The sequence below is a fragment of the Mustela lutreola genome, chromosome 9, assembly GCF_030435805.1.
Source record: "Mustela lutreola isolate mMusLut2 chromosome 9, mMusLut2.pri, whole genome shotgun sequence".
Classification (NCBI taxonomy): Eukaryota; Metazoa; Chordata; class Mammalia; order Carnivora; family Mustelidae; genus Mustela; species Mustela lutreola.
Window position 1 is genome coordinate 81,183,911 of NC_081298.1, and position 22,571 is coordinate 81,206,481.

The following is a 22,571-nucleotide window of genomic DNA, read 5'->3' on the forward strand; positions in this document are numbered from 1 at the left end:
AAGCTTTAAGGAGACAATGAACTTCCTCACTGTCAGTAGTACATTCATGGACTGCAAGCTTAACTCCCCATTTCCCCTGCCTTGAACACTCTGTGGACTTAGAAATAAATGTATTCTCAATCTGCCTTTTAGAACTTAACCACTTATAAGTAGAAAGACTTCTGTGTTCAATAAGTAACCATTTTTAAAGCAAACACAATATGTATTATATATCCAAATTAAGGCTACCTTGAGAATTTGTGGCCTTATTCTAATGAAAGAGAATCAAAGTTATAATATACCCAAGAGAAAACACTCAGAAAGGAAAAAGATAGATGTAAAAGTTTAACAGTGTTTCACTGAACAGCTGTACCAATTCTGAAACTTCCCTCAATATATTCAAATGAGAACCTCATTAACAAGGCAGAGAATGCTGGGAAGATAAGAAGATCTTAAAACAATTTCGAGAAACAATATACAATTAAGCTGCCATATGTGTTTCTTCTGTATGAGTGATACACAATACATAATGAGGTAAGGGCTGCAAACATTTCACAGATTTTTATTTTTACCATGAAAGTCTTCCAGACATTTTAAGAGATGTTAAAAATTAGTTTGTAAAACTATCTACTTCTTCTCTTAAAAGTTTTAGTTGTTGGCTTTGACAAAGATATTCCTTCATTGCTAGGCATCAAAACATCTACTATCGGTCATGATGAGTTACTATCACATCTGTTGTCGCTTTTTAGGTTCAAGCAAAGGAAAAGAATAACACATTCTAATTGACAATCAGGTGATCAGGTTTAACTCAAGTATTTCAAATTTGTCCCTAGAAGACTTTTGACTACAAGTACACTTTTTCAAGGAGACTCGTGCTGTGTTTTTCCATTCCACAAGTGTTTCCAGGCATTCACTTATTCAATAAATACATATTAAGTGCTACTGTGAGCCAGGAATTTACATTTTACATTATAGAACAATCCACCCTACAGTATCAGAACACACTTTTTTAAAAAACATGTATGGAAGAAACAGCAAACATTCCCTGCTATTTATGGAACTCACAATCCATTACAGGGAAAAGATAAACTCACAAGTACATAAACTCTCTGGGAAAATCAAGGAAATAAGGGAGATGATGTTGTTGATGGTTGGTAAGGTGGAGGCAGAGTGCAATTTAAAATATGATGGAAAAGAAATGATGCACTGACAAAATGACTTTTTTTTTTAAATGAAAGTATCATAGACATATATTGTATTAATTTTGGGTGTATAACCTACTGACTCAGTATTTATGAGGTGATCACCATGACAAGTTCAGTTACCATCTGTCACCAGGCAAAGACTGGAAGTATGTGAGGGCACAATCCACATAGATACCTGAGGAAGGAACATTTGGGACAGATGACACAGAATGGGCAAAATCAATGAGATGTTGTACATCTGATGTTGGAGAGGAGGTAAAAAAAAAACTGGAATTCTGGTACAATGTGGTTATAAGTATTACAATCACTTTGGAGAAAGTCATATATTTCCTTATATAACTGCTCTATAACTTAGCAATTTGAATTCTAGGTGTAGACAGAGAAACAAAAACATATATCCACAAATGAATAAATAAATAAGTACACTGTATAAGAAAGTTCAAAGTCCCTTTATTAGTAATGGTGTAAAACTGGAAAAAATACGTACATCCATCCACTGGTGAATAGATAAAAATAACCTGTGGTATATTCATATAATGAAATATTACACAGCAATAAAAATGAGCAACTACTGACACATGCAAAAACACGAATGAAACTCAAAACTCGTGCCGAGTAAAAGAAGTCTTGTCCAAATGATGCCATTTATTTGAAGTTCCAGAACAAGAAAAGTAACCTACAGGTGTCGAACTATGATTGTTATTAGGGAGTGGAGTTAAAGGTTGACTGGGATAAACCTTAGGGAACTTTCTGTAGTGGTGTTAATAATTTATATATCAATAGAGATTTAAGTTACATAATTGTATGCAATTGTCAAAACTCATTGAACAGCATGTTTATAATTTTTGTGTTTCTTTGTAGGAAAATTTTACATCAAAAGAAAAAAAATTTAAAAATGCTAATCAGATACTGACATGAAGTTAATGATATTCATGCTGAAGTGTTTAGGAGTGAAGAGTCCTGGTATCTGCAGCTTGCTTTGAAATATATGTAAAACAAGATGAATGATGGATGAATGGCTAGATGAACCAAGTATGTGGTATGTATAGAAATGTTAATAGAAGAATCTAGCTAGTGGATGCATGAGTTTTCAAGGCAAAAATACTTTCAACTTTTATGTAAGGCTGATTCTTTCATAAGAAAACACTTGGGTACCTGTGTAGACCCCAACGGGTCTTCTGGGTCCAATTTGGCTGCAGGTGGCTTTGTAGAGCTTCCCAGCGGCTCTGTTATAAGGGAGCATGCGCGCAGGGGCGGGGAACACAGAAATTGCTTACCCAGACGGGGATGGGACTGAAATTTAGGAGTTTGAGTTCAGAGAAAACCATCTCAAGGCTGCATTCACCCTGCACATCTACTTAATTAAGCAACGTAGAGCATGGGATAGGTGGGCTAACATCAGAACCAATAATGCCAGGAGTTGTTGATAACTTCCAGGCTGATACCCTCCAGGTAAAAATGCTTCAAGGAAGACCAACAAAAGTGTTTTAACAAACACTTCTAGACCATTTACCATTGCAAATCATTTTCCCAAGACCTACACATGTGCTAATGCATCTAATCCCTAGGGTCACATCTAATCCCAAGGGTGACTCTATAAGGTAAGTACAGATATTTATGGTAGGGCAGATTGAGGTACAAAGAGCTTAAAGAACTTGCCTTAACTTTTACATACAGCCAGGAAGTAGTAGAGTCAGAAGTAAAACACAAGTGGTCTGGCCCCAGATTCTCAGCCCTTCATTCCAATTCTAAGCTTTTTTTGTGTTTGAGACATTCTTCATTTCTAGTCACTGTTCTGGGCTCGTTTCATGAGGCTTTTCAAGAAATCTTCGCCACAGACACTTTGGGTTGGTATCTTCACCCCATTTGTTGTTGTTGTTGTTGTTTGTTGTTTGTTTGTTTCCCAGGGAGGGAAAGAAATCTGCTCTAAGTTGTCCAACTACAGGAACTAGGAATCCAACACACACCATTGTATCTTCATTTCATTTATTCCTGTTTTTTCTCTGTCATTCAGTTATTCAACAAATATTTATTGTACACATATTCTGAGCGAAGGACACCAGAAAAATACAAGTCAGATATATTCTCTGCTCTTGAAACTAGAGTCCTACAGAGGAAAGAGATAACGTAGAAACAATGGGATAAGAGAGTTTTGATAGGTGATTTGTGCTCTAAGCAAATGAAGTGGGATTAGGCAGGAGATAGTGTTCAGAGGATGAACAGCTTTTGCTGGGCAGGGTCAGTACGTCTTCTCAGGAGCAATTACTTTAAAACTGAGACTTGAGAGATGAAAAGAAACTACATGCTGTGAAGAAAAAAGGGGGGAAATGTTCCAGGCAGAGGGATCATCAAGGACAAAGTTGTGGAAGCAGGAAAGAGTATGTTCAAATAATGGGAAAATGTGCAGGGTGGCTGGGACGTAGTGAGTGAGAGGATGAGGTCAGAGAAACAGGCAAAAGTCACACCAGGTAGATCTTTTACAGAGAAGCATTTCGGGTTTTTTTTTTTGGTCAAGCATTTTGCTAATACTTTAAGGTGGGTCGTTTGCCTCTTTATTATTGAATTATAGAAACGCCTTTAGATTCTGCAAGTTCTTTGTCAAGTATGTAAATTGTGGAAGTTTTCTTCCATTCTGTTTTTTGTCTATTCAGTTTGTTAATGATGTGTTTTGAAGAATAAATACTCTCAGTCTTAAGTCTAATTTATCAGTTTCTTTTCCTCTTAAGTCTAGCATAGTTTGGATCCTGGCCAAAACAAAACAAAATAAAACAAAAAACAAAACACAAACTTACTTAACCCAAAGTTGTAAAAATACATTCTTGTGTTTTATTCCATATCATCTAGAGATTCAGCTTTTTCTTTTGGTCCATGATCCAATTTTAATTAATTTTTATATAAAGAGAGGTAGAGATCAAAGTTCCTGTTTTATTTTTTGCAAATTGATTATCCAGATATTTCAGCATTCTTTGTTTGAAATATTTCCTACTCTGTCCTTCCTAAAACTCTTATTTCTTTTTTCTAAATGTAGATATTCTAAATGTAGATAAAGATCTTGTAAGCCTTAAGCCCTTTTTTACTACGCTTTTTTCCTACATGGTTTTGCCTTTCCCATGACTTTCAATGATATTGAAATTCTGATAATGCCTACGTGTATATTGGCATTTGGACACTCTCCGCTTGGCCTCCAGATAATTCATTCATTTCAGCTGTCTATTTGACATTGCCCATTGAGTGTTTAAAAGATATCTTAGGGATGCCCGGTGGCTCAGTTGGTTAAGTGTCTTCCTTCGGCTCAAGTCACGATCCTTAGTACCATGGAATCAAATCCTGCATCAGGCTGACCTCTGCCTGCCACTCTCCCTACCTGTGCTTTCTTTCCCTCTCTCTCTCTGACAAATAAATAAATAAATAAAATCTTTAAAATAAATAAATAAAAGACATCTTAAACTTAACATAGCTAAAATCAGTCTTAATGTCCCCAGTTACAGAACTGCTCCATCCATATGAATTTTCCTCATCTCCAGAAATATCACTCTGCTTTCAGAAACCTAAGAATTATGCTTAATTCATTTTTTTTCTTTATCCTTCTCAGCCAATATTGGTAAAACTTGCAAACTCTTTCCCACAAATCATCTGAAATCCAACCACTTTTTGAGATCTGCTCTGCCATCACTTCCATACCCACCCACAATTCTGTCTCACCCAGCCCACTGCAGAAGCCTGTGAACTGTTTCCTCCTTCACTTTTGTCCCTCACCCATTCATTCTCAAGATTGGGAAAGTGATCATTTTCAAATACATTGTATTATGTAACTGCCTTGTCTAAAATTCTTGAACCACTTTTACTCAATACCCTAAATAAATATGTATTAACCATCTATTTTGTATCAAGCATTGTTCACAGCATTGGGGATATAATGGTAATTACAGAAAGACATGGTTCCTAACTTGGTTTAATTTATACTTACCCAGTATTCTCACACACACACACACACACACCTACCTATAATCTATTAACTGTGGCAAATATACAGAAGAGTAATGAACAGTGCTATGAATATCTTCAAATAGGAATTTTAGATAGCTGGAAACAAACAAGGAATATTGAGATACTAATTCTTTAGCATGAATTATCTAAAAAAGAGAGACCCAGGCAGAAAATGAGGCATATAAGTGTGCAGATTTAAAGTATAACAAGGCATAACAGGGGCACAGAGATGGAAGGACAAAGGATAACAAAGCAAAACAGGACATGATATTTTTTGGGAAAAAGCCCTGAGCCAAACTTGCAGGTCTTCTTTAAAACAAACAAGATCACTGTGGCTACAATGTGGAGAATATATTGAGAAGTGCATAGAGTAAATGCGGACAAAGCATTGGAAGATTTTAGCAGGGATGTAGACATAGAAGGATGGTAGGGCTTTCCTGCTTCAGGACTCCTATGTTCTGCCTGAATGACCACCTCCTCTTCTCCTGGATTAAACGTCCCAGGTGCACTTGCCAGCTCCCAGATGAAATGTATCCGCTTACATGGAGACCTTCCCTGACCACTAAGAAGATAAAATGTTTCTTGCTCACATACGCATTATTTTCTCTCTTCATCATGTTTGCCTCCTTCTCAGCACTTTCGTATTTTATAATTATCACTTCTTGTTTGTTTATTTCCACATCCAGCTATTAGAATGTATGCACCAGCACAGCAGGGATCATGTCTGTCAATTTTTGCCAGTTTGTAAATCATCAGCACGTGTTACAGCTTTGGTTATACTCAAAAATGTTAATGAAATAAAATAATTGGTGTCAACATGATATTAGCTCTCCTCTTTCCATAGTACATATGCTACCTTAGCTCAGGCATGCTCATTCACACTGTTCAACAACTGTTCCATGTCCACGTGTCATGTGCTGGGCAAGATGTTAGGGGCAGGATAATGGCTTGTGTCATACTTAGAGCAAGGGTTCTGGAACCAAGCTGCTTGGATTTGAACTTGAATGTTTTTTACTTCCCAGCTGTGTGATGTCGGGAAATTTACTTAGCATCCCTGGATCTCGGTTTCTTCATCTCAAGTGGTGATGTTAAGAGCTACTTATAACATTGTGTGACTACAAAAGGCCACCATGCTTTGTGGCCATTATTCATCTTTAATGGAACAGCAAAAATTTAAACAAAATGAATAATGTATTACCAATATGATATATGTCAAGAAGGGGATTTACAGGATATTTGAGAGAATACAATAGACTGTATACAACAGACCTTATTATTACATAACAAGAACTCCTGTTACTTAGAGGAAAGTAAACAAAAACTTGACTTTATTTCATATCTGGTTTCATAGTGTCAATATGTCTTAAGTAGTTGAGTTGAAAAATCTTTACCTCAAGTAAAAAGTCTTTATCTCAAGTAAAAACCCTGCTGACATGAAAACACGGTAGTTGCTGAGTATATGTAGATGTGTGTGGGGTCATCTCCCATATCAGATCTCAAATATATCTGCTGCACCATTTAATCTACTGGCAAAAACCACTGTGTAAAAAACTACTTGAAAGTTAGTGACTTAAAAGAGAAGTTATTAATTCTCACTTATCTTGGGTTCCCTGGGATTGGCTGATCTAGGTTGGCCTTGGCTGGGGTAGCTCTGTACCTCATGTTTCTCTTTGTCCTTCTGGAGTCAAAGGTCTAATGAATATTTTTCTCACGGCAAAGCCAGAAGCCCACATGAACTCTAGAGGCTCTGAGCTCTGTGACGGCACACTGTTACTTCATTTTATTGAAAAGAGAGTCTGAGGGCTAAACTCAACATTAATGGGTAGGGAACTAAACTTCACCACTTTTAGGGTCAGGGCTGCAAAGTATATGGCAAAGGACTTGCATACAGGAGGGATAAAACATTGAGGTACGGGGATAGGAGGTATGAAGAGTAATTCAATTAGCCAAATCTGCTCAGTTGGTTCTTCATTTTCCTGTGTAGAGATAGGGGTGCTGAATGTCGATTTGACAAAGAAATATGGGACAACATATACCACTCTATTGTGTGAGGGTTTACATGTAGTCATCAGTAGACTTGTAGCTGAAATAGACGACTAGGAGAAATGACAAAGAATGATAAGGCAATATTTTTTTCTTTGAAGCATTAGGATAAAGGCCACTTCTTACAACTATTTCATAGGTATATGATAGAATAAAGAAATGAAGTGTCTTAGGTAATTTGTGATTACAGCTGTGATTCCTTTTTACAAAATGTTCCCTTATTGTACAGGGCATTTTAGTAAGATAATGCTATTTTTCAATTTTTTTTTTCCTTATCCCAATTCAAGTTCTATTTCTTTTGGGATTACTTTGGGCGGCCAACTATCTTACAGTTTGATGGTGCCCTTTCAGACCTTTCCTTACATAAAAGACATTTTTTTTTTTAAGGAATAGTTTTATTCTGTATTCTATAATTGCCTCGATTTGAGGCTCGTTTTTCTCAGGCTGTGTAAAGAAATCTAATCAAGTTTAGAAACTGAATTGTGTGCTCTAGCTTCAATCTTAAAATAGCCATTTTCCTGTTCTTTTCATTAGAGAAGTCCTATTTTTGGTCACTAATTTTTCCTGGTTTCTATATTTCTTTTAACTTTTTTAAGACCATGACATAAGAGGGTACTTAACATGTGAATAAACATTTAGGATAAACATGTACCAAAGTAGGGTATAATGTCCTCCTTCCCCTAAGAACAATTGCTTTCTGCCAAAAGGAAAATGAAACTTCTATATGAGATTTTAATTCTGTTGCAATGCCCAGTTGTTCAAAAATAAAAGAGAAATATCCATCCTGAAAAATAGCTTGCTTTAGGATGTCGTAGTAAATTTTAAATGTTCAAGATTTTCTCTTTTATTCATCTCTTGTTTTATAAAACCCTTTATTCTGAGGCACTCAGCACTTGGTATAACCAAATTCTATGGAGATGAATAGAATTATAGTCAAAAAGGGAGTTAAGTGTTCATATAAGCTACTTTTTTTCCCCTTAAATTAAGATGGAATTGAGTTGATGGGAGAGGAAAGCAAGTTTATCAAGAAAAGACAGAGCTGTGGCCTTAAGACAGTCATAGGTAGAAATACTATCTTTGCCACTTGGAGATTACATGACTTGGAACAAATAACAGCTCATCCAAGCCTTAGTTTCCTTATTTGTAAAATGGGGATTATAACATCTCCCTTGAAGTGTAATTGTGGGAATGAAATGAGAAAAAATATTCAGAAAGTCTTGACTATAGACAATAGTCCTTAAGGTTATAGAGCTAATTAGTTTCTGATATGAGAAATCAGAAGTTACTTACTTCTAGTCCACTACCTTTCACCATGTTGTTTATGCTCTCCCTCTCTCATACATAGATCTTTTAAACCATCATTTACACAGACTGTACAGAATAAGAGATTAACAGAGATTTGCCAATGCATGTGAAAATGAGCTGAGACACCAGTGCCAACAACACAGACATTCTCGGTATCTGAAAAAGACTGGAAGTGAACATATTCAGACCTCTTTCTCTCTCTTTCTCCATCTCCTTCTCTCTCTCTCTCTCTCATAATAAGATATGTTATCACAGTGTGTTATATTTCATGTTAGGATTGGATGAAAAGAAATTGAATGAAAGCCCCCAGAAAATGAAAAATACACAAGATTTTTTTTCCTGCATTCACTTACAGATCTAGAGTTTTTCCAATTCAGAGTGTTCTGACATCCCAGTAATAACTGTAATATCCTGTTAAAGCAAATACCTTTCAGACTTGATTCTGTTGAAGGCCTAACTAAAATGAGGTGCTCCTTAGTGATAAGTGAATTTCTACTGAGGAGCATTTGAAAGAGAGGTTCACTGCTATCTTTCACTAGTTTCAATGCAACAAAAACCATACCCTAAAATTCATTCATATATATCACTGTCAGTCTTTTCTGGCTTGATACATTTTCTCAGATATTGGAAAGTGCTTTTCACCACAATATCACTGTACCACCACTCAGTATTGTGAGATTCTATTTATAGGAGTATTTATTAACACTTATTCTAATACCAAGCACTCTACTAGGAACTGTTCTCTTATTGAATCCTCACAAATAGAAGGGCTAAGCATCATGAGGAAATGGAAGTTCTGTCCATTCCAGAAATGGGAGAGGTTTTGTTTGTTTGTTTGTTCATATTTTTTTAAAGATTTTATTTATTTATTTGACAGAGAGAGAGATCACAAGTAGGCAGAGAGGCAGGCAGAGAGAAAGGGGGAAGCAGGCTCTCTCCTCAGCAGAGATGCAGGGCTTGATCCCAGGACCCTGAGATCACAACCTGAGCCAAAGGCAGAGGCTTTAACGCACTGACCCACCCAGGTGCTCCGAAATGGAAGTTTTAAAGAGTTCTAATATCTTACTCTAGTTGATAGAGGTGTAAGGAGCTAAATAAACTAGGAGAATGTGAACTGAATTTTATCAGATGCCAAAATCCATGCTCAGAGATTAAGTTCCTAAAAAAAAATACTATCATTTACTACATGCCTATAAACTGCCAAACATTGGGATAGCAATTCAACAGACCATTTCATTCATATATGAGCTTCATTTAATGGGAAGGTCTATATTCCTTGGCACTTTGCAAGCTGAAATATCCCCTAGTGATTATACAAATCATGGTCCTTATTGCCTACCAATATTTGTTTCCTTAAAGTCTATTCACAAAGAGAACTTAATTGCAAATCAATGTGATATAGCTGTTTTCTAATCTGTAATCATTTTAAGAATTTATTTTAAAATATTTATGCATATATACATATAAAATTTTTATAAATGCATAAAAATAACATATCTTGGATATTTTATAGTTTTAAAATAATTTTCTACTTGTTTACACTTTTGCCCTTCTTTCCTCATCCTACATCAGCTTACCAATCCACTTCAACCCCATACCTCTAAGCCAATATATCCCATTTTCCCCAAAAGCATATATACTTATAATATCTATGTATATATACACACAGACATACTCTGAAACTATTTCTCTCGCACATACGCACAAAATATTTAATCAGTATAATCAGCCATATACACATATGTATATACATATACATTTTGTTGTCATTTTTTGTTGATAAGAAATGATATCACACTATGTGCATTTTTCTGCATCTTGATTTTCACTCTCATAAATATTTTTAGAAAATTCCTCTAGTAAGTGACCATACCTGTAACTCATTCTTTTTATCATTGATTTAATAGTCTATCAGGTAGCTATACCATAATGTATTCAAGAATTTCTGTATTTGATGACCACTTTGTTGCCACATTTTTGTCATTCGAAAGTATCATTGGAAATGTTCAAATAATCATCACTGTGCCTATGACCTTAAATATTAGTAGTTTTCTTTCCAGACGTTGGGCTCTCAAAGGGATATTAATAGATTAAAAGATATATATATATATATATATATATATATATATGAATTTTAATAAATCTATATATATGTTCAAATTTAAATTTGAATAAATCACCCTAAAAATGTACAATTTGCAATTCTGTCAGTTAAATGAAAGAACATATATTTCTCCACATCCTCCAATGAATATTTGCTACCAAGAGTACTCTTTTTTCTTTATTTTCATCAACACGTTTGTTGATGGATATAAAGTGTCATGTCATGATAACATTTGTTTGCATTTTTCAGACAATTGGCTAGATGATCTTTCCATTTGGATGTTGGTCATTTGCTCTTTCCCAAATTGTCTCAATGCCCTCCCCCTCCATCATTCTACTGGGTTATTTCTTCTTGTCTTTATAATTTATCAAATGCTTTTGTATCAGACATGATTTAATGAAACTGGAATTTGTTTTTGAAATTGTTTCCTTTCCAAGAAATGCCCCCCCATCACGTTACTACTATTTATTAAATAAACTGTACATTCCTCCACTGAAAAAAGAAATCAAAATGGTTCTTACATATATATTCTGGCATCCATTTCTGAACATGGCTGGACTCCACTGAACAACATATCTATTGCTAATCTACACCAACACCATATTGCTTTTTTAATGTAACTTTATATTATAAGCTAACATACAATGTTCTTCAAATACATTGTTACTTTTTTCCATCCCATCAAATATTAGGTATTTATTTTTTCTCCTAAATTTTAAAATAAGCAGTGCCTGGTGGCTCAGTGGGTTAAAGCCTCTGCCTTCAGCTCAGGTCATGGTCCCAGGGTCCTGGGATCGAGCCCCACATTGGGCTCTTGGCTCAATGGGGAGCCTGCCCCCCCAACCCCTGCCTGCTTCTCTGCCTACTTGTGATCTCCATCAAATAAATAAATAAAATCTTTAAAAAAATGTTTTTAAGTAAGTTTTTTCAGTTAGGGATATTATTTTATTTTTTAAATTCATTCCAATATATGTCAAATAATTGTGATTCTGACATCTTGGCCCAATTTCTCATTTTAATTGAAGTGAATATAGAGTCTTTTTTTATTATAGTATTTGCTTCTATTGTTGGTGAACAGTCTTTCTTACAGATAAATAGGTTCTATTTCTCTGTTGCAGTTATTTTCTTAGATAAGAAATCTGCTGCTGAATTTTATCAAATGCACTTTCAACCCTGGTATTTTTAATCTTGTGCTTTTTCTTCACTTTTCAGGAATGTCTTCAGACATCTTATTTTCTTAATGAGTTACCTAATGTGTAGATCAAATACATTTTTCTTTAAGGGGGAAAATAAACCATGGTATTTTTAAGTCATTAAGTAACTTATTATGAAGAGGAATCCTACCCTCTTTTATAATAGAGACATAGAGCAACTAAGCAATTTTGGAGCAAAACACTTCAATTTTTGGCAAATCATACTGAAAAAAGTTAATAGATAGGATTCTTTTGGCTTCACCCTGCCACAAGGGGAATTAGTCACTCTTCCAAATTTCTTGTTCTTATTTTTATCGTAGCTTTAGGAACAATGTATTTTCTTCTTTTTTAAAGGTTTATTTGAGAGCGTGAACAGTGGAGAGGGACAGAGGGGGAAGGAGAGAGAATATCAAGCAGACTCCCCACTGAGCACAGAGCTCCACTTGGGACTCAGTGCCGGGACCATGAGGTCATGATCTGAGTTGAAGTTCAGAGATGGTCACTTAACTAAGTCACCCAGGCACCCTCTATATTTTAAGTATATGTTAGTATATTTGTATCTCACAGAAAAACTTGTTATTTCTTTTTCAATATATCTATGCCTTAGCACAGTGCCAAGCACATTATAGATGCTCAGTAAATCGCTGATGGCTAACAGAACTTTTAATTTATTTATTCCTTGCCTCTAGATTGGCAGAATGAGAAGGAAATGTTGAAAGCTTAGGTGCATCTTTTGATGACCACCTTCTTCAAAGTTAGGTCTTTTCTAAGAGACTTCAAAAGTTAGCTCACTCTCTAAGGAATTAAGCATGTTGTTCTGGTGACAAGGAAAAATTCGCTGTAATTCTGGCTGAGCCATAATGAATTCTGTACCATCTGTTAAGGATTAAAAAGAAATAGAAAAGCAAGGGATGGTAAGTGTACTTAGATCATAGATCTAATCAATTGCATGTTCAATTTACTTAAAATGTCTCTAAATGTGAAGACTTAACTGTTGTTTTATATTTAGTATTGTGGAAAATTAATCAAAACCTCAGCAACCTCTCCTGGTAAGTAGTATTCAATATCACCTACTCAAAGAAGGCAGGGTTAGGACAAATTCCTGTAGGAAGTTAAGACTGGGGTGAACCAAGTCACAAAATAGCCATTGTATAAACGGGATCTAAATAGTCAGTCTGGTGGTTTGATACCAATCACTGGAATCTTTTCATTGCTGGAAGGTTATATTTTGTGTATAAATGAAATGAGGACCTGAACAATTTAGATGTTTCCTAGAAATTTACTCCCATCATTTTGGTTCCTTTTTTAAACTATAAGTTCCACCACTATAATTCAAAATAAATTAATTTGGAATATACTTCCAAAGTCATCTATGAAACTCACAAATTTAAATATTAATAAAATCATAAAATTTTTTCTACAACTCAAGGCTGAATATTTTATCCAGTTTGTCCATTGCATCCTACACACATACCAAAGTCTTTGTCCTTCAGAAGCTTAAAATCGTTGAAGAAACACACACACACACACAAAAACAGGTTTTTTAAATTCTAAGGACAAAGTCTTTTTCTCCTGCTTTTGATATCTTTTTGAGATAGGGTAAAGGCAATTTAAGTATTCCTAGACTTGCTGCAGAGAACCCAAACAAAAAGTTTAATTGGCTGAACAGATACCTGTATTCCTAAGTCACATCCTTTTTTTAAACACCCACAATATTACAGCTATCTTCACTCCAACTTAACAGAAATCATCCAGCCATCCATTTATTCATTCATTCATACATGTATAAATTGATTTATTCAATAATTATTTTTGAGCACCTATTCCATCCGAGGAATTATTTGAAATGCTGGAGATACAAGGATAAATAAAATAAATCCCAATATCAAAGAATTTACATTCTATAGGAGGAAAAGCTGTTTGAATATTTTAAATTAAATATTTAGGGCCATGCTCGACACCAAGGTAGAAGGTCATGTGCATAGGAGCATTTACCTACCGAGGTGACTAGTGACAGAGCAGACGTCAATGGTACCACAGCGCCAGAGACAACCAGTGGGCAAAGGACCAAAAGCACTTTGCAAGAAGAACTGAAGAACAAAGAAAATCCATTTATTTTGAAGACTGAGTACTTGTTGAGCTCTCATTGCAGCTGCTGTTATGAATCCCTAAAATCTTCCTAGACATGAGACAACTAAGGAGGGGTGATCTTTTGCAAGGTTGGCATCCAGTTAGTGCTTGATCTCAGAACAAATAAAAAGCCCTGTGGATGATGATTTATTTCAAATCAAGGAAAGAAAAAGAGAAATCTAATCTAGGCATTTCTCCAACTAACCTTTTCTACACTTCAGGTGTCTTTAATTTATTCAGAGTGAACAAGTTTCCTGCCTTTTCAAAAGTCTGGTATGTATTATATTATTTTTCTGTTAACAGGAGAATTAAGATGTGCTTGGTGTATGTGATTTTTCTGCTATTGGTGGACAGTTCAGATACAAATGTCTCCCATCATATCACAGATAAATGCTTGATATATTTTCTTGCTAGAGAAAAGATCATTTGCTAACAGCATTAGGTAAGAAACCTAGATGTGTAGTGACAGACCTACCATAAACCAGCGAGACGAGTGCAGCAAAGAAATTGATCAGAATCCTATCCAGCAGTGGTGGAGGGGATGACTGAGATCTAGTTCCACTATTTGACTTTTAATGACTTTGTATTCTATCTTAAAACTCATGGAAAATAAAACACATTATAGATTTGGCATAATTAAATTCTTTCATCAGTGTATTATAACTATGTTCTCAGGCAGCTGGATCAGGGCCATAGCATTTATTTAAAATATCCCTTAAAATGACGTCTCCTGATTTTAGCTTAATAGTCAAATTTAGCAAATCATGTGGTTCCTCTTTACAAAAACACTATTGCATTCTAACCGTAGGAAGGGACCAATTTTACATGAAGTTTGGTATCAGATATACTGACAACTCGATTGCATGCCTTAAAGAAAAACAAAAACCAAAACGGGTGTTATAATTACATAAATGAATGTTGTAGTGTACATTCTATTTATGCCAAAAATCTAATTAACATGTATCTATTGAGAATATGCTACTTGAAAGGCCAGATGCTGTAGGTGGACACATAGATGGATCAGACACACCCTACCTTGAAGTTGATTGTGAGCTAGTGATGGGAATTTGATAGAAGCATATGAAAAGCTGAATTACAACTTAGTAGACTCCATATTGCAGACTAGTTCTTAACTGGTTACTGAAAACCCAAACTATCAATTCCTTTTTAGAGGCTTCCTAGCATTACAGCAGTTTTATTGAACTTCCTCAATATGCCTCCTTATAGAGACATGTTGGTAAAATTTCCAAAGGAAAGCTCTGCTAATTCTATGAGACAGCCTAAGAGAATGTCATTTGTGTAACTGTCTCCAAGCACTGAACACAGATAGAAGATGACAGATTTCCATTACCAACAGCTGTTGAAGCTCTGCCTGCAGTCCCTGGTTGGGCATCTCCTCCCAGCTGCAATTATATTATATCTTCTTTTACTGTATCAGGTGCGGCAGCATGTGGGGCAATTTGGTATTGTGGACAGATCTGATCCCATTTGCTGGCAAGGTAAGTTTGTTCTCCCAATTCTTTGAGTCAGCTAACTCATTAGGGGCCTCCTCTAAGCAGCTAAAGATGAAATGATCCTCTTGAAAATGTCTCTTATGCTGAGTGCTCACTGGAGACCAGAAACTAGCTTACAAAAATCTATCTATGAACAGCCTTCCATATGGAAGAATGGGAAGTGGAAGAGAAGACCATCCCCATTAATACCTACAGAAAATGTGTTATACAGGAGGTTTGGGCTCCCTGTTAGGTGAACTTTGATGCAGAAGAACATGCCCTGAATGCATCCTCTTGGAGCTAAAGAGGTTCTGATACAATTCCTTATATAAAATAGTAACAGGATCACTCGTAAATTACATTTCTCTGAATTTCTCTGTATGCTTTAGCACTCTCCACATTTTCACATTAGTGATATTGCAGGCATCAGAAGATAATTACTTTCTGCTTTAGCAGTAATGGGCTTAAAGCTGCTTTTAATAATTGCTGAATTCTTACCTTTGAATTTACACTTTGTCCATAGCTAACATTTTCTTTAAATTGTTAAATATCTCACCAGGAAGATGTCTCTGAGATACTGGTTAAAGTCATAAATACCAAAATAGAAAAACCGCTAGAGTTTACCTACCGATCCATTGCACTTCCGATCATTTAGTAGATATTTTGTGTGTATTCCAGAAGCCTATGTTCAGCACTGAACTTAGTACAACTGACCCAGTACCTGCCCTTAGAGAACTTAAATTTTGAGGGAGATTTTTAGACGGTGATGCAGAATAAGTAATTACAACAAAAGCACAAAATTCTGACAGTGGTGAAGAAGTACGGAAGGGAAGAGAAGCATTGAGCATGGGGATTTACTACAGATTAAAGGCTAGATATAGCTGCAATTTTGGAGTTTCAGAGTTGGGTTCACATTTGCCAAATTCAAAGAACTCAGAAAAAAAAAAAAATCAGTACCTGTAGGACTCTGGGGACCCGGGCAACAAACATGTGTTTTCCCAAAGAAGAGGTTGTTAATTATGAAGAACACTGCTATTGCATTTAGTGAATGAAGAATCTTATGAAAATAGAAGTAAAAGTATTGAGCAGATTGTTAAAGCTATCATGAAAAAGTTCTCCCTAATACAAATGCATTTCAAAAAGATGGCACTGAACTTTTCTGACAGTTCATAATATTATTATTTCTGACTATTCATAATATTATTATGAATAGCTTGTTTACTTGATTTCCAATTTCAGTTACACTTCCCAATCATGTGAATAAGTAAATAAAATTTTATAGTATTTGTTTGAGACTCTGTTTTTAAAAGAAGAATAGTAATCTACAAAATAAAAAAGTTTGGAAAATAAGAAGCAGTGACTTAAACCCAGGACAATAATGAAAAAATGTACCAAGTCAACATCTGTACATCAACCTAGAAAGCAATATATCCAATTTAAAACAGAGTGTTCTGTGGGAAAGAAACTTTAGAAAGAGCTTGCACACAATAAATTACATTTTTCAATATACTAGAATATCTTAGAGTCACAAAGAGGGCAGATGTGTTTTCTATAAACAAAAAAAGAGAGTGTAATTAGAAATACAGGGGAGACAACAAAGCTATAATAGGAATTCCAGACACAAATATAAGAAAACTAATATCTGACATGTTTTTCATTTTAGAAACCTTCGTTAAACTTCAATTATGTGGTTATAATTCTAGATAAGTGATTATATCAATGAAGAAGATAGACAAGGTTCCTACTTGATTAAAGTATATATTCTAGAGGAGGAAAAAATACATAAACACCTACAAAATAAGTGCAGTAAATTCAATAGTAATAAACACTATGAATACACAACAAGAGTAATGGGACAGAAAGGATGAATGGCACCTTAATTGTCATGGTCAGGAAGGCTTCTCCAGGGAGATGGAATGATGAGAAGAAACCAGCCATGCTATGATGTAAAGAAAGAGTAATGCAGGAGGATAGAGAAGCTGAAGCAAAGCCTTCAAGGCAGTAGTCAGGTTGACATATGCTAAAAATAGAACAGAGGTTCCTGGCTGGCTCAGTTAGTAGAGCATGTGACTCTTGATCTCAGGGTCATGAGTTCAAGACCCATGTTCGGTGCAGAGCTTACTTAAAGAAATGGAAAGAGCAATCAGTAAGGCTGGAATGTAAAGAAGAAGGGGAGAATTGTAGGAGTTCAGGTCCTAAAGGAGGACAGGTGCTGGTGTAGGGAGTACATTTCAGACTATGGTCAGAACTTTGTAGGTTGTTCCAAGGTGAACCTCAAGCACCTGAAAAGGTATTATATCTGGGAGTAATATAATCTGATAAGTAAATTCAAAGCACCACTCTCATTCCCGTAGGGACAATAGACTGTGGGGGGAAGAGAGGAAGCATAAGATTAGCTAGAAGTCAACTGCAATTGACTATGTAATCTGTACCAGGATGGCAAAGAGTAAGTGGAAAATAGCAATGACATTGAGGACATATTTTTGAGGCAGAATTGTCTATTTTGTCTATTAAAATTATGACCCAGTAATTTATTACAAAGCAATATGAAATTTTTATGTGCTAAATTAAGACAGATTCTGTACAAAATGTAAAATATCTCATTTAAATATTGCTTCCTTTTGGTATTTTCACATCTGCTGCCTCTTGCTCTTCCCACATAACACTCTTTTTCTAATTTTAAAGACATATTCATTCATAACTCTGTTAATTAGTGTCATGCAAGTTGCAAAAATAGAGATATACCCAGGTTATTTAAGGTCACATAAAAATACAGAAGGATAAAAAAATATATATGCACCAAGCTAGTCAAGCAGCTTCACACAGGTTTTGTAAAGACCTAGAATAACAACTGCTTCTTTCCTTGTTAAAACTGCAACTTTCCTGACCCAAGTGCAGATCTGGAGATGTGGTTATTACATCGTCCAATGAGATGTGCCTATTTGATGCTTTCTGAATTATGGCTAAGACTGCTCATATATCTTGCTTTCCAATTCCTCTCTTTGAAGTTTTGCTTCTCCTGTTGTATTCTGCTTTTCTGGTCACTGAGCTAGATTCAACTTTCTGCCTCTGTGTATTTGTATATATGTATGTGTTCTTTTAAGTTTACCTTCATATTTCCTGAAGAGAGATTTCTCTTCTTGGGAGTTCTCAAATTAGACTACTTCTCTTGGGCACCTGGTTTTAGTGATATAGATGTTAGATGATCCCCTTAGCTACTGGACCAATCTCTGTATTCAGAGAAGTAGTTACATTTGACCCAACATGGTTTCTCACCTGTGTCCACTTTCCTCAATAGAGGAGTTGAACCTGATGGACTCGTGCAACAGAGGCTTCCATCTCGGGATGCACATTGGTCAAAAACCGTAAACTTTAAAAACTACATATGCCTCAGTAGCACATCTACAGAGTCTGATACACACACGCGCGCGCACACACACACACACACACACTCTCTCTCTCACACACACATATTTGTAGATTCCTGATATAAAACCAAGGTTGAGAAGCACTGACTTAGAATACAAATTTTTTTTCAAGTGCATTAAAAAAGCTTGAACTGAATTATCTTACCCTGCAAGAAATACCAATCACTTGACCCATTTTGCTTATGAAGTATTTATGATCTTTGGGAAATGGATCCATCTTTATTTACACAAGTCTTCATAGAATTTGCCCACATATGCTTTTTGTTCTATTTTAAGAAATGATTGAATTCTAATAAAATGTAATACAAGATAAATCTATGCCCCCAATTCAGTAAAATCATATTATAGCATAATTACTTGTGACACTTTGCCCCAACACCTTGGTTGTACACACACACACACGACATAACACAACTGAACATTTCGCTTACTTATTGTAAGTATATAATGTTATTTATATCTTGTTTAAAAGGGCTATGAAAACTTACGCTTACTAGTTTTCCTTGTGATTGAAGGTAGCTAGCGAAAACATTGAAAGATGAACAGATACACACCCCATCATAAGCAAAAAGAAGTGATGTATTTGCTACCCATAAATTAAAAACACTTATTTCAAAAAAAAAACAAAAACAAAAACCACTTATTTCAAAATATATCTGTATACTCATAATTAAATATTTCCATTTCAGGCAGCATAAATTATTAAGTGAAATCTGTTTATTTATTTATAATATGACCACATATTTTTTTAAGCCATACTGGGATAATTTTTAGAGTAAAAAAGCTCAATATTAATAATTATTCTCTGATTCAACTGGCTCTGCTATGGAGATTTTTCCATTAGTCATATTTCAAAATCCTTATGGATAGGATTTCATTATAAAAATATAAGTGACTTATTTTAAAAATTTCAAAACAATCTAGGACTTTAGGAATTCTGTATATTCTGGAGATTCTTGTGACTAGCTAAATGACCTTTCTAATCCAATTTTCCAAAGCTTTCAAAAATCAAGGGTCCTGCTTCAGACAGTCATAGATTAGCTTCTTATCTGCTATGAAGGTCCAATCTTCCCACTGAAAAAAACTAGAAAAGATAGACAATTTTTTTACAAATAAAATAAAGTAAAAATGTGTTTCTGAAGATATCAAATATAATTTTCAGGGACATGATCCCAGAGACAGGAAACCTAGAGAGATGGGTCCTGTGTGTTTTGGGTTTTTTGTTTCACAAATTATCACAATGGCCGCTGAAGAGGGTGAGAAATTAAGCACTTTCAGGCCTCTTGTGGCTAGAGACACAAAAACTGCAGTTCCAGGGCTGCTAAAAACAAAAATAGATCACTCACAAATATTTTAGGCTTTTAGTGGGACCCCCGAAGTTCTTCTCCCTACCTGCAAGGAAATAGAATAAACCTCATAAAACCCTAATTATTATCTCGATCCTTGATTGGATTTGTCCCTCGTTTAGGTGCCTGCCATAAGAAAAGCAAGGAGAGTTAAAATCCTCAATGAATAAATATAGCAGTCTAGGATTCAAATTATATTAACACATTTTATATACAATCTAGAATTCAATTTTTTAGGGAAACAGGTTTTGATAGAGATCAAGAGGAAAAAAAAGATAGTGGAGAAAGACTACAGGAGCCATACATAATGATTCATTAGACTCAGGGCCCCTGGGTGGCACAGTCAGTTAAGGGTCCAACTCTTAATTTCTGCCGAGGTCATGATCCCAGGGTTGTGAGATCGAGCCCTTTGTCAGGCTCTGTGCTCAATAGGGAGTCTGCTTGAGATTCTCTCTCTCCCTCTCTCTCTACCCCTTCCCATCACATTCTCTCTCTCTCCCTCTCTAAAATGGGTAAATAAATCTTTTTTAAAAAATGACTCGTGAGACTCTGACACTAAAATAATTACAGTAAATAGATATAAGAAATTTAAAAAAATTTTGGTAAGAGATTTTAAAACAATTATAATTGGACAGAGAGTTGACTTTGCAGAACATCAGCAAAATGGTGAACCAGGAAGCTCCAAGTTCTTGTTGCACCACAGAAACAACAAGAAGTTGGCTGAATTAACTGCACAGAAGCTCCAGGAAACAATCAAAGGCTTATAGCAATAAAGCAAATGGCAAATCAAGGAAAAGCCACCTTCAGAAAGGTATGAATATGCAGTCATTTTTCTTGCCCTTGCTGCACACTTTTGTTAGTGTGCCAAGGTCTTGGTCTGGAGGAAGTAGCAACCCAGATCCCAGTTTTCTCTCTCAAATCTGAGAGAACAAAGCAAACCTCATTTGTGGTATTCTTCCCTGGCTGGGCTGCCTGAAGGACAAAAGGCAAAAATGGAGAGGCTAATACAAATTAGGATTTGTTGACACTCTATTTAATGAACAAATTCTTGTATCTTCTTCTCCCCTCTGCAAGCTATTACCCAAATGTTGCAAGAAGGATGTTTTATTTGCTGAAATAGGTAAGACAGAGATTTTCTGGGCTGGGAGATGAACAGACCAAATTGAGAGTGGGTGTAGTGTACTTAAAACACAGGAATTAAAAAAAAAAAAAAAAAAAACATGTGCATAATGGTTGCTGAGGTTCTCAGCCCTGTTTTTTCACTTTGTTACAAGAATATTGGCAACTAACCAAAATGGAGATTCAGGGTCTTAGAGAACATGGCTCAAATGGAATGACTTCACGATGGAGGTGTTGAGGTTTTCTAAATAAATAGAAGAGGATATTTTTCTTGAGTGATAAACATGCTCAGAACTATTAACCACAATGTTTAGCCCCATACATCTAAAACATAGGTAGCCAGCCAAGGAGTAGTGGATTTCTGAAGAAATATGAAGATCAAAAAATGAAATAGAAAAAGAAAATAAAGGCAGCTTTGTGAAAAGAGAACCTCTTCAGAAAGAACACTTGGGAAAAAAGAAATTTTTAAAAATTAAAAATTGAAACTTATCATTAATATCACCAAAGGGAAGAGATAATTAATTGCAACTACAAACTAAGAACAGGATAATACTGAGGGGGTAAAAAGCTCTTGAAAATATCATTTTAAATATGATGGCATAATAACAAAATAGCAGGGTTGGCAGGTAAGTGTTAAGAAATCTCACAGAAAGTAGGCCAAAAGGAAAACTGAAAAAAAAATAAATAAAAATAAAAAATAGAAGGGAAATGATAAAAAAAAAATTAGAGAGATCAACCAAGAGATCCAATATTTGAAAAATAAGAGTTCATAAAAGAGAGAATAGGAAAATATGGAGGAAGGGAAATTATCAAGGAGATAAGTTTTTAAAAATCTCCAGAAATTGAAAATCTAAAGTGTCATCCTAGCCCAATTGTTGAAAATAGATTCAGATCAAACACATCATGATGAAGTTATAGAAGTCCTTAAAAGGGGGAGCCTGAGTGGTTCAGTGGGTTAAACATCCAACTCTTGGTTTCAGCTCAGATCATGATCTCATGGGTGGTGAGATCAAGTCTAGCGTCAGGCTCTGTGCTCAGCAGAGAATCTGCTTGAAGAGTCTCTCTTTGCCCTTCCATCCTCCTAAGAGAAATGAATAAAAATCTTTTTCTCCTACATTTTTAAATTAACATATGATGTACTATTTCCTTCAGTGGTACAGGTCTGTGATTTATCAGTCTTATACAATTCACAGCACTCATCATAGCACATACTGTTCCCAATGTCCATCACCCAGCCCC